Source organism: Aulonocara stuartgranti, assembly GCF_965226115.1.
Source record: "Aulonocara stuartgranti genome assembly, chromosome: 8".
NCBI classification, from domain to species: Eukaryota; Metazoa; Chordata; class Actinopteri; order Cichliformes; family Cichlidae; genus Aulonocara; species Aulonocara stuartgranti.
Window position 1 is genome coordinate 11,925,411 of NC_138959.1, and position 13,879 is coordinate 11,939,289.

Below are 13,879 nucleotides of genomic sequence, written 5' to 3' on the forward strand. Positions count from 1 at the left end.
GCGGAAGTAGTTGCTGTCATGTTTAAAAACATATATTTTCGTCTATTCTGATCAGTCTAAACCTAATTTATTAGAGGCCATTAGAGTTAATACTTCCTTAGAAACTGTCATAAATAGCATTTATTAAATCAGTATCGAAATGCAAACTAAAATACCCAGCAATGACGCTTTAACAGCCTCATTAGTGAATCTAAATGTACCTTCCTGTTTAAACATCCCCAAATCATAACTACACAATGCGGTAGACCCGGTCAGAGCCACAATCAGAGCGGGTCGCTCCAGCACATCCAGATACCATATGGCCGCTGTGCTGAGCGACAGTCCGACTCCGCTCCCGGCTCTCTCCTGATGGCTTCTCCGCGTGTATACTCCGCGACACATTTTGTCAGCAGCCACCGAGCATGGGTCCCTTTGGTAATAGAATAGCCAATGTAATTTGACACTTCAACTTACTGTGCTCTCTCCGAGTCTATTCAGTTACTCACCCACTGACGCCGAGCCCATTCTCAGTGGCCGCGAGGGGGGAAGATATTTAAAAAAAGCAAGAGTCGAAAATTACCGAGGACTTTCTGCGCTTAATAACCCGGTGAGTAGCTGCAAACTTAACGTTGCTTGTTCCCGGTGTCGCGCTGCGAGGCTCTTGTCTCGGAAAAGGTTTTGTTTCCACTTTAGCTCAGATTGTTTCTCAACAATAGAGTGACCACTTGAACTGGCACCGAGCGGCACGTCGGAGCCTGTAATAATAAACCGCAGCTTTTTATTTACTATCACGCCGCTTCGTGGCGTCGGGACTGAACCGGCGGGCTGTTAATAAGCAGGTTGTGCATTTCGTTAGTAACAGATGCCGCGTTGATCTCCAACGCGCTGGGGCTTGGAGGCTACACTGTAGCAGGCTGTATGGCTCTCGCTCGCAGAATGAACCGTGTCTGGGTGCGCGTGTGTGCGTCATTTCATGATGTGGGGTTTGCTTTACCTTCAGCTTCTTGATGCGCACAAAGCACATGGTCTGTCTAAAATGGGTTTTTGGGTGATACGTGCAAGCTGTAGAATAACTGGACGTGGTAATAACGGTCACAGCACTGTTCGGGATTTTTCAATGAATGTCACATAAAATCATAATTTCCGAACTTTGATATCAACAGCACATGTATACTATTAAATGATAATGGGAAAAAAGCAAGCATGTCTGTGACAGCCTGCAGTTATCTTGTTGCTGTAGGTCATTAGCGCTTCATAGAGGTTTAACAAGTTGACTCCCAAAATTCCAGCTGTCTGAATATATGGAACCGGTTGGGGTTTGGGGGGGGGCTCTCTCATTTAGAACTAGGTTGCCTTTCACTTGCAGTACATCTGTCCAGGAAGCAAAAAAGCATGGCCAAGTGGAAAAAAAGTAAGCTTGACTCTGCTCCTGTTCTACTTCCTAACCATTGTGACTGAGAGAGAGAGAGGAGAGCGAGTGAGAGTTTCTGTCATCTGTAATTTTCTTTTCTGTTACAAAATGCAAGTTTTGGAGCATCAAGCAAGCAAACATATCTGTGCAGATGTTTCTCGTCCCCCTATTAAGATGCACAGGAGAGCTCTTCCTGCTTTTGTGTTATGCTGTTGAAAAGTTCATTCGGCTCATATCTACTTTTAGCTGCTGCAGCATCCAAGTTTGTCCTGCGAGCAGAGTGTTTTGCACCGAGCCACATATGGGGGTCATAAAAAACCTCCGTGGGGACTGCAGTTATTAAGCACCCTCGCTTGCTTATTTACATGTTTGCCATGTAATTTCAAGGGTCTTGTTGAGTTTCTTCACTTTGCTGTTTTCGGAATTTGAGATAACAGCTGAATGAAAGATTTGAGTTGATGTCAAAGAAGGAGGCTATCATTGGCTGATTCACAAGCACTTGATGGCACATAAACGCTGAATGAGTGCCTGTATTTGGGAAAATTAAAACTTTCAATTATTGGAACAATTTTGGTCAGACAGAGGAGGTCCTGTCCCCTCCTTCCCCATCACCCCACCTCTGTGGGGCCCCAGGTTGGGCTCCTGAATAACCACAGACCCCACCAGGCTGACCTTCTTCTATTCAAGTTGAGGATGTTGAAACACCAGCCGTCAAACAAAAGACACATTGAAACAGAGATCTGCAACCCAGCACGTGTGTCTGAGTGCTGAAGTAGACCATTTATTAACTCTCAGTTTCTTGCTGACCAATGGAAACTGTCGACACAACAAACTAAAGTCGTGAAAAGGACAAGTTTCTGCAGATACACGTATTAGTGAACAAAATCTAAAAATAAAGAGAAGCTAAATATATATATTTTTAAATTAAATCATACATAAAGCATCTTCTACACACTTGAGCAAATCTTTTCTTTTTGTCCAGACTCCAGGCTGGCTTAGGTTTGCATGTGGCACCGTAAGGCTGACAATGGCAACACGTTGTCAGCGCAGGGTGGAGGGTTCTGCTCTTGCTGTCCCACCCGCCCGACGGGCTGAGAGTAAAGGCGGAAGCTGGAAATGACTGTGCCACATGGGAAATTATTCAACTCTCAGATCAGAGAGGACACACAAGAGGCCTCATTACCTCCAGCAGCACTGCTGGTCAGCCTGTGAGAAGACCGAGAGCTGGTGTGTCTTAACTAGCTGATCTCACTTACTACAATCCTGTGTATCATATGCTTCTTTCATCTGAAAGAAATCCAATGCATGACACATGACGCGTGACACAGAAATACACCCAAAAACTTTAGGAATAAATGCTGTTTTCAGAAAGGAAATATGACCACTTTGATCTGTAATACAACAGTAAAAGAAAACCAGTCCCAAAGGTTTGCAGTCTAAGCCTCTTTTTACCAACAGTATGTACTTAAATAGCTGGTAAATAGGCCTGTTAGCTTGTGTATAATATCATAATGTTATTGATTCAGCTTGGGAATTCCACTTGCAGTGAGCGGCTCCTGTGTATGGCGAGCTCTCTGAAGCAGTCTAACAGAAAAAAGGTGAACGAGTAAGCAACCGAAAGCTCTTCCTCCGCGGTCAGAGCCTGTGGGAGGTTTGTGTAGGTTTCGCTCAAGGTCCTTTTTGTGTTGTCTTTACTCAAGAGAATAAACTCTTGGGATGAATCACCCTGCTGGTATGGCTATTTTCAAATGGTAAGGAGAGTCGAGGGGTAGAAAGTATGTCACTTGGTAGATATAGCAGTTTAATCATGAGGTTTACCTTTGTGTCAAACAGCACTTAATAGTCCTGTTATGTTAGTTGTGAGTAATTACAACTTTGTGCAGTGTTGCTGTGACTTTGAGATTGTAACTTGTGCTGGAAAGTAACTAAATGCATTACTCAAGCTACTTCGAATCCTCTGCAGATATAAATTTTACATACAAAACTGATGAAAAGCAACACATTGTTACAAATGAAGCCCTTATTGGTCCTCGTGGCTTATTGTGACTAAGTGGAAGCGCCAAAAATGCAACAGGTAACATTTCACACATGGTGACCTCTAACATTTAAATTCATTTTACGATTACTTAGTATGATCAGCGAATGTGGTGAGGAAGAAATCCATTTTCTCACTTAAAATAAACAGAATTAACTGTATGGGAAGTTGTTAAGAACTTCAGGGATCTGCTGTAGCAATCACATGGTGAGAGTGGGGAAAAAGAATGTCCTTTTCAACAAGACTATACACACAGCAAAAACAGACTTGGGGGAGGGAGCAACAGGTTGGTTGTTGATAAATAATCAATCAAAATAAACAAAATAGTCTATGTAAGACATGTTGCTTCAGATTGGAGTCACATTAAAGGATCTTGACCCTCAGGTTGAGACACGTTAATCACAGGGCAGCATAAAGGCTTGAAACTGACTTCCACCGTAGCCAGCTACAACACAGAAAACATATTTTACCTATAGTATCTTTTTTACACATCTTGTACTGTTTCGGTAAAGGGAACTGAATGCAGCTGATCTGAATAACAAAATAACCATTTGCGCTACATCATACCAGCGTATTCTTCTTCCATATGTTATTCTGCATTCCTCGTGTGTGTGTGATGATTCGCGACGCTCCACCTCTGTGACACGGAGCTGCAGTAACATGTGTACCGCGCAGATATTCACTGAGGGGTTTTATGGTGGATAGAATGCTCTGACTGTACCTGTCAGCTTGACTGTTGACTGTTAATATGAAGCTTCTATTTTCAAAACACAGCTCAGGGAAAGGGAATCTGTATGTGTGTGTGTGTGTGTGTGTGTGTGTGCGTACTTGCTTTGTGCAGGAGGGAGATACAGAGCATAGCGAGGGATGGGAGAGGTGCTGGGAGTGACGCCAGACCGCACATCATTTAATCATGTTAGCGTGTGCAACCACTTTGTGCATATTTTCGGTTGCATTGGTGATAGGAGTTGTTATTGTACAAACTGTACTCACACCGAGAGAGAGCGAGAGATGGCTTGACAGGAGGGAAGACAGAGATGACAGTTTGATGCAGGAGAGGCAAAATAAATAGCTCTTTGGATTTTTTAGATTTGTGAAATTTCAGTTTTATGGCAGAAAGCGATAACACAGCCCGAGTCTGATTTTCAGTTGCTGCTGTAACTATTAACATCGCTTGAGAAATCCAAAGTCACCACGTTTGAGAGCATTTAAATGTGAGCCGGTGAAAGGATGACCATTGTGCATATTAGCATTGGATTTCAGCATGCTCTTTGGGCTTAATCCCACTGTTGACTTGCCTGCTAAGTACTGAGTGTGTTATTTTTGCTCTTTTTAAAGAGCCCCTCTACATAATCTCACCTAATCTAATCTATCCCCTTTTATAATAGACTCGGAACGATGTGACTTTATAGAAAAAGCTTTAGTGTAGATCCATACCAAACAGACCAGTGTGCTGCTTGCTTCCCCAACCCCTCTGGCAAAGCTCTTGTGAAAATGCATGTGACCTCTGTGCCCCTTGTTAGTCTGAACAATAGGCTTGCCTCCTCTTACAGCTGCAGCCATGCTGGAGGGGAAGTTTGCCAGAACAGAAGACACACACCGTCTGATTAATAGGTTTAAAGACAGCAGGGTTAGCTTCATAGAAGGCACAACATCATTAAAAATATAGATTACATTCAAGTTTTGTTTAGTTGTTTGTGCTCGTTGGTAGGCATGGGAAGCAAATGTGAAATTAAAATACATTTTTTAAATCTAAAACAGATGAAAGGGTTAATCGATTAACTGATTTTCTACTTATTTATTTTTGTTAAAAGTTATACAAATACTTTCTGCAGAGTAAGTTAAATATTCAGACAACCAAATGGACAAAACAATCTCCTTAAAGATGTCAGTCAAATCTTTTTCTAAGAATTCCCAGCATTATAACTGTTAATTGATTATGAAAACAATTCCTTCCTTTATTGCTCATAATTAAAGTGCAATTAAAATCTACTAATTCTTTGTTTGCATGTTTGTTGTTGTCAGCAGGGTTTTAGAATTTCAGTGGACAAATTAGAGCGCAAACTGAAAAATAGCTGTGCAAAAAGCAAAAGAAAAAAAAAGAATACAATCTGTGAGTCTTAACCCACACTGGATGTAATTGGAGCTTTGTGGGGTCCCCACCAGTCGCAGGCTCATGCATGTTAAATGTGACATGCTGTGAAAAACAGACGCGGATGATGACAGTGCATTGTCGCAGTGTTAAGTGTAAATGAAAGGCTCTGGATCTTGGAAAACATCCGGTTCTATAAAGTCTCAGCCTTTATAAATTTAAACAAGGTCCAACCGAGGATCCCGTCAAATCTTCCAAGTGTTGCATAGCAGGCATATTCCCCTCTTAAATGTGAGCAAAGACCGAGAAACTAGCTCTCAAAATTTGAAAATGTCTCAAGAGGTGTAATCTCACTATCAAGAAATGGGCACCGGGAAGGCTCCCGAGAGGGCTCTGCTGAAGCATCAGTGTCTAGTGTGCGCTCCAGAGGATTTTTTTTTCTTTTTTCGGGGAGACAGAGAGATCTACATCTCTGATGAGTAATGAAGGTGATTCTGAGCAAGTGGTGGAATTACATTCAACAGAGCCCACGGGGGTCCATATCTTATTGTTCTGTGACAGGGAAAATTAACTGGGATTTACTAATACACAGGGAATGTCCTTCCCCCATTCTCTCCTGCGCTCAAAGAAAAGGTCTGAGGGTAATCTCTTTCCCAAGCACCACCACGCCCCCTCCCTTCCCAAACACAAATGTCAGATCTTTTCAAGTTTGCTATCGAGATGTAAAACATAAGTAGATAAAATCCCTGACATGTTGCCCCATCTCTCATTCATCTGTTGCCGTATGTTGACACAAAAGACGCGTTCTGCTTAAGTGTTGTTTTGCATTTCACCTGTTCTCCTTTGCATAGTCACTGCGGCAAAGCGTGCAGGTGACCCAAAGTAGATAGGGCTCCATGGCTTTTATTCTCATGGGATCTTTGAGTATTTGTGAGTTTCACGCTTATAAATTGTCATCGTCGGTACTGCTTGTGTGCAGTTTGATTAAATCTGATTGATGCTGGCATAAGACAACAACCCAACAACAGACTAAATATAAAATTTGCATTAATATATTTTGATTGGTGGGTTATAATGCATGCTTTTCCACTTCATTTAAAGCACCCAGACAAGAATAGACACATAAATCTTTGCAAGCCTTTTGCCTGCTGTGCATGTTAAGAGCACTTGTGTACTCACTGTGAGGTTACCTTTGTAAAATTAGCATGTATGAAAATCCTGCCCTTGCTTCAAAATATACAAGATACTGGATATATTATTACAGATGAACAGGTAGAACTTGACTTCCATAGTATTATCACAAATCAGCCAGACAAGACCCTAAATTTATAAGCATGACAAGGTAACAAAAATACATGTACACACACAGAGAAGCAGTGCAAAACCATCAGCAGCCTTCATAAAATCTGAACATGGCAGATTACAGCAGTTATAGCCAGATGTGTACTCTGAGTAAGCAACCAGGCTTGCTTTTTAGGGATTTTTCATATTTGTGCAGTTTTTGGCAAGAAAATAAATTAATAAAAAAAAATGTTGATCTTCTCTTTGCTCCTATTTAAGTCCTTTTTTTGCCCTGTTTGCAAATCCATCTCACCAAAGACTCAAAAGCTGATTTATTTATTCATTTATCATTTTTTTCTTCTTGATAATTTAACGTTTGAATCTTTAAAATTGGCACAAATAGAAAAAAACAGCTTGCACAAACTGCCGAGGTCCAAGGTGACATCTTCAGATTGCTTGCTTTGTGCAACCAACAGTCCAAAACCAAAACACATTCAGTTTTCAATTATAGAAAACAGAAAAAGTCATCACACTACAGAAGCTCTTTACAGCTGCTGATCAACTGTTTAATTGAATAATCCTTTAAGCATCTGTTTACCGGAGCTACAATTCTCTTGCTGCGTTTTTAATCCATAATGATTTTTGTTTCTTTTGTGACCCAATCATACTTTATTTTCTCCTCCCTGCTCAAACAAAGTCTTTACTGATGATGAAGTGTGGACAGCCGTGACACCACACCCACAGCCTGTGTGTCAGCTTACACTGTACCCTCATGCTAACGCCGTGTCTGTGTGCGGTCGGTTACCCAGGTGCAAGGCATGCATCACAGACCGGAGCTGATACACTGACGTGACAGCTGTCGGCAGAGAAAGAAGATCACGAGAGAGGTCTCGGTGCTGGATAGGGTGGAATATGTTAACCCTTAACATGCGACTGATGCATTATAGGTCGCAAAAAGCACGCCTTCTGTTCTGAGTTTGCCTTATTTGTACACAATTTTCAGTTGATTGGGATTTAAGCTCTGTAACTTCCCATCTCATAATCCTCAAATCTCAGACCTCTCTTCAGTGTTTATATGAGGCAGACAAATGTTGTCAGTAGTGTAAACAGGCACTGCAGAAAGCTAAAGTCTGACATTTCCGTGGTGCAGATTTGCTCCAAAGTAAGCAAATATTTACCAAAACACCAGGGTCAGGTGTAGCCCTCAGCTAATTTGGCATAGCTGTGAGAGTACACCTGGTTTGCATCACTCAAAGCATGATGTAGCACAAATCCAAAATTTCTATACATTTACATTACTATTACTTTTATCTGCAGCACACAGACATTTCATCATATCTGACCATCTAGCATTTTATGTAAATTACAGGCAAAGATCCTAGAGAGCTTTAAATAACTCTAGTGTAAACATGTCCTCCATGTTTCTTTACGTTCCTTCATCCTTTGGCTTCTGCAAATGAACCGCGACCGCAGACAATAGATTTCTTTCACACTAATAGTAATCAGTGATATCCTAACAGCCACCACTGCTGATGATGAATGCTAATTAATTGGGCAGTGTTCCTGAATGTAAACATGCAGTGCGACACATATGCAGAAACACTTCACACTCCTATTTATAGGTGCCGATTGCATAAGCTCTTTTGCAACAACAGGGTGTTCTCACTTTGTCAGTATCAAACCGAGAAAAACTGTAACTGACCAGATTATTTTTACACGCGCGCACACGTATATTGCACTTCTTCCTGGCATACCGTGTGTGGCCCAATGGGTCCCACGGCTTACAAAAATGTTGACAGTGGACGCTATTTTTGACCATCTGCTCCGAAACGAGGGCATGTTTGAGTCACAGACGCTGTGGTGCGAGGCTGTGCCCGTGATGTGCCTGGCATGTGGAGAGAGTCAGGGAGGGAGGGAGGGAGGGATAGAGAGAGATGGCTCACCCGAGGGCCCAGCATCCTCCGTGTCAGTGTGGAAGTGCACAGTGTGCGGCTGGTTTCACTAATGTGTATTACATTAGCATGGAGGGTGATGGAAGGGGGGAGGCTGTCGAGGGGTGCCAGGGAGTGGTTGATCCTTCACATCTTGGAGGAAGAACAAGAGAGGAGATATCCTTGCGCTTGACTCATGGCGTAAACATCGTCAGTGAGATGAAATAGTGCGAGGTCAGAAAAAGTGTCTGCGTCTCATCTCTTTTTCTTGTGTGCGTCTGCGTTATCTGTGAGGCAGGAATGCGAAACCAAATCTGGGGTGTTCTCGGGATGGGTGGGTGGGAGTCACAGCGGGATTCTTTCAGAGAATTACCCCTGTGTGTCGCCACCTCTCACAAAGTTTACGACTTCTTTCTTTGGAGAGTAGTCGGGCCGTTAAACTACTTTGTAAAGTGCTATTTGTTTTTGCATCCCTTTAAAGCTGCCTATATTTCTTTAGCTCTTCGACAGCATTTGTGCATATCGACAAATGTTTATCCTCTCTGATGTGGAGATTTCTACCTTTCTAGACGTCTTTAAGACTAAGTAATCACGCGCTGTCTTGCTGTCTCTCAGCATCAGCCATTCTCTTGATTAAGTGATTTAATTATTTAGTCCATAAAATGCCAGAGAAGTATCTATCCCAGTTGTCAGAGAGCTTCTGATGGCATCTGTAAGTTCTAAACTGAATGATGTTTTAACTCAGAAATAAAGTTTAACCTGCTTAGAGGGGAAGTATTTCAAGCTGGCTTTTAACAGTTAAGCAATTATCCAAGAAATGGCTTAATGACAATAATTTTATTAATTTGGGATGCACAGATATATTGGCCAGTATCAGTGTTTTTCTGAGGTGTCACATTAGATTTGTGCTGGCTAAATGTTCAAAGACTTTTAAGCAGTTCAGCGAGAGCTAAAGAAGTGAGCCAGAGTATTATTTTAACCATCAGCATGAGTGTAACACCACGCCTCCTGAACTCTGTTTAAACGCACTGATCCCTAAACAGGAAGTTAAGAGTTACCGCTTTTACGTTAACTCTGAGGTTTTGCTTGAGGTCAAACACCACAACGTGGCTTTGCTGTAACAAGGACCACCTGAGTTCACTGTTAAATCCTCAGCACTTTGTGGCTTTGCTGCTCTTGATTTTATTTTTCTGGCACCAGCTGATGTCAAGGAGCAAATTGAAAAAGCAAATTACTGCGGGCTGCGTATCCTTCGTCGTCTTTGTGTGCACTTCCTTCGGAGGAGGGAGGTGGAGAAGATCATGTGAGCTGTAATTATATTTATGTTGGGCCCCATTCAATCTGTCACAGTAAATTTTGCCCGACTTGTCATATTGTAAATCATTACAGCGGATTAAATGCTGGTTATGAACTCAAAAGGCCGGGAAAGGATTCTTTTTATTTATTTTTTTGTCCTTGTGATCGCTGTATTTGTTTGTTTGTGACAAGCTAGTTGTGCCTGATATTGGCGGTACAGTGTTTTCTACATGTGTTCAATAAATTTTAATTGGGTGCAGAATGGGTAATGTCAGCGATGTTTGCTTTGAAGAAAATCCCTTTCAAAAGGGCAGGCAGCCTTCCAAAAGTGAAAGAATACCTCTGAAAGGCTTCGTGTTTCACAAGCCGTCCTGCGCATTTTGTTTTCTCATTTGTCTGGAATCAAAGACGGCGATGAGCACCGATGGAAAGTTTGACTCTTTTTCTGGGAAGGGGCTTCTTTCAGGAAAGTGCGAGAGAAAAGTGTGTGTGTGTCAATCAGCTGCTGAGTGCCAAAGCAGGAGAGACTGATGAAAGAGTAATTGGTTTTGCATGTTTCACATACACTCGGCGTCCAAACTACGATAGTGATGGACTGTACTCTTGCCTATGGCAGGACTTAGCTGCCACAGTGAGATTCATAAATATCCTCATGATTAGCTGGGCTCCTCACTCATTAGTAAGTGGTACGAATCGTTACTCCCAAGTCACTAAAAAGATTAGTTCAGAATGAATAAACTTTTCATGCTGCTTGCACTTCGGCTGCTCTCAGACAACAATAGTATTGTTAGGTTTCATTTTACTCGTCCCTCATGAATTTTCAGCAGTTAAATCAACTTACAGCAGCGAGTTGTCATACATGCGTTCTGCCACTCTTGAGCACAAAGACTGGATGCAAGCCTCACATGTCGGAGCAGTTGCTTCATTTGTCTAGAAAATCACTTGTTTGGAGAAGCCCTGAATGTTGCATCCCTTGATTTGTATGCGAATAACATCTACCCAAATAAAGCTTTGGAAATTTCCCTAATGTTCACTGCAGCAAAATCACATTTCAGCCTTATTTATGCTGCTGTCTATACCTGAAGACATAATTTCATACCTAATTTTTATACACTCTCTTAACCTGCTATATATTATGGATTTGAGCTTGCCAGTACTTCTAAGAAGGAAACTATGAATTATTTGTGTCATTACTTTTGCTGCTGATAGTTTGAAATGTTTTGCATAATAAACAGCCGAGACAACAAGTGAAAAATTAATGAGCAATATTGTTCAAAGATACAGTTTATGATGCGTGTGATGTGATGCTTGCTGATGACCAAAAAAGAAAAGAAAGAAAAGAAACTCTATTGTTTTTGGAATGACTGTCAACCATCAATTTTCATAACGTCATTGTTCGGCTACGGAGTATTTATTTTCATTAATCTCCACAGTTTGTATTGTCATGTTAATTTACTCGACAAGTCTCACTACAGTGTGAGATTTTAAGAACAATGAGGATGAAAGCCAAGAAGGCAAGGCTCATATCAGCCGAGGAGGATATTGGAAAGGAGTAGTCTACACTTTGCCGAACTCCCAAAGCTTCTTTTTTAATATTTAGCTCCTGTCAGTTAAAATCAAAAAGTTTCTCACTTTCTCTAAAGCTCGCACAGAAAGAGAGAGCGCGAGAGGGGGAAGCTGCTTCACGGGTGAAAGCCCTCACACATGAATATTTAATGGTTGCATTTTAACCAGAGTCATAAAATCCAAGAGGATGTGGCTGAAAAGAGAGCAGTGAGGAGTGTGCAAAGTAGGCTACATTGTTTCTTTATAGTCTGAGCTGGATGCCTGAAAGTCATGTAACTCTTCTCAGGCTGCAATAGTGAATCAAATATGTGGATTGTGTCGGGCTAATTTAAGGCCTGGGCCACGTTTAGCAACGTGTTGCGGCCTGTTTTTGCAGCGTAAGCAGCTTGTTGTACAGGAGGATGAAGAAATCTTGGACCTTAAGGGGCTAAATTGAAAATGTTTCATTTTGACACTTCCTCAATGCACTCAGGAAAATGAATTTCATATACTTAATCCATTTGGCCAGTTGACCAAATTGTGAGGAAACATCTATTCAATACGCATCAGTTTTAGCTTAATGGAGCTGGAGCCAAAAAAAAGAAGAAGAGGAGATGAAGGTATCTGTGTGTATTTAATATGCAACCTCTCCTTCTTCCTCTACTTCTAGTCTTGTCATGCATTTTTAAAATTCTGTTCAGCCCTCCGCTGAGCCAGACTTGCAGCCGACAGACACTGAGCTGATTGTTAAGTTTGATAAAGCTCTGCGTTTGTGTGTAGCTGGGGTTATTTTTGTGTACGTAAGCTTTACTTCACAGAGGTAATCATTTGTCATCCAATATTGAATCAAGTTAAATGGACTCATAAATTGCAATCACTTAACTCAGCCCAACTATTATGTTTAATATTGCTTTGTGGGAAAAGGTCAGCCGGCAGTGGATCAGGTTCCAGCAACACAGATAATTCAGCTGCCTTTTATGAGTCTTTTAAAGCTCCGGAAGGAGAAAAAAAATCAGCACCCAGGAAAAAACTGACTGTACACTACTTAACAGCGGGAGCGCAGGATACGCAGCAGCTCCTGTTTATGTTTTCTATCCTTGAATATCCTTAATGCTGTGTTTAAAGTGTGTGTGGCTGGCAGGTTGCAGATAAAACACAGTGGATGCCCTTAAGGGAAACATAATAAAAGGCTTTCCCCTCTGAAAGGTCCAAAGTGCAGTTGTCCACTCTGCACAGCAACAATGGAGCGCTTGTGCAAACGGAGCCATCAGTGGCACTGGCAAGCTTGGCAAACCAGCTTATCAGGAGGCAGGGTGCACTGAGTAGTGGGGGGGGGGATAGAGTATGTGTTTTTGTGTGTGTGCGTGTTACTTTGTTTTGTCCAGAAGCACTGACCTCTTAATTAATTCATGGCTCCTCTTGTTTTTCTTGCATGTGTTTGTGTGAATACACGTTTATGTATTCGATCATGTGGAGCATGCTAACGGCTAACCAATACCGTTAAGGGAATACTACACCAAAAATCGTACCGAATAACACAGTGAGTGCCAAAAAACTACCTGGTTTTAGCAATCGTGCCACCATCATGTGATATCATAAATCAGTGTGGCAAGTGGCATTTGCATGTCCTAGACCAGAAGGTGATGAATTCAGTGAAAATTTTGTTTCCTTGAACCCGTGTCCACAGCACAAGTAGCACTGCTTCACTGAAAATGTGCCATATTTGCAGGGTATCTGCTGATCAGCAGGTTGTTGTTCCGAGCCGTGCCTCCTTCAGTCTATATGTTGAAGTATTTTCAGCCAAGACACTGAACCCCGAGTTGCCCCCAAGGAATTTACTGGAGTGTTTATGTATTTTTAAAAAAGGCACTTGTAGTAAGTAAGCTCTTTGAGTGCTCAAATTGAGTATAAAAGTATATAAGTACCAGCCCATTTACCATTTATTACAAATTATTGTATAACTGGATTTGGCTGGAAAGGCTTAAATCTTCTTTGAGGAAGCCGAAGAATTCAAGTAAGAAATCTGCAGAGAGCTAATCTCGCATAAATGTTAACATGATGTTAAATCTTAGATCAACAATATTAGAGTTTACCACACGAGCAAGAAGCTGGGCTGGTGCATCAGCAGAGTAATTGGGAAAGAATCTGAGGTTAAATGAAATGCTTTACTAATCAGACAGAGTTTTGATCATTGATATTTGAAGTCTTAAATATTGTTGTCCTAACAAATAGTTTAAAAAAATTCAACTTAAGGCGTAATGAGAAGTGTTGCTTAATTGATTGGGTCTTATTAGCCAGCTGGTAGTCAC

General features: G+C 41.5%; 1 protein-coding gene across 2 annotated transcripts in view; it reads left to right on the top strand.

The window, feature by feature from the left end:
- The first annotated feature begins 276 nt into the window (after positions 1–276).
- Positions 277–13,879, top strand: part of LOC309713521 (zinc finger MIZ domain-containing protein 1-like) — a 110,025-nt gene continuing 96,422 nt past the window's right edge. For both annotated transcript variants that reach the window (XM_082545210.1, XM_082545209.1), the window contains exon 1: positions 277–586. The gene's annotated coding sequence lies outside the window, so the exon portion shown is untranslated. The remainder of the gene's footprint in view (positions 587–13,879) is intronic.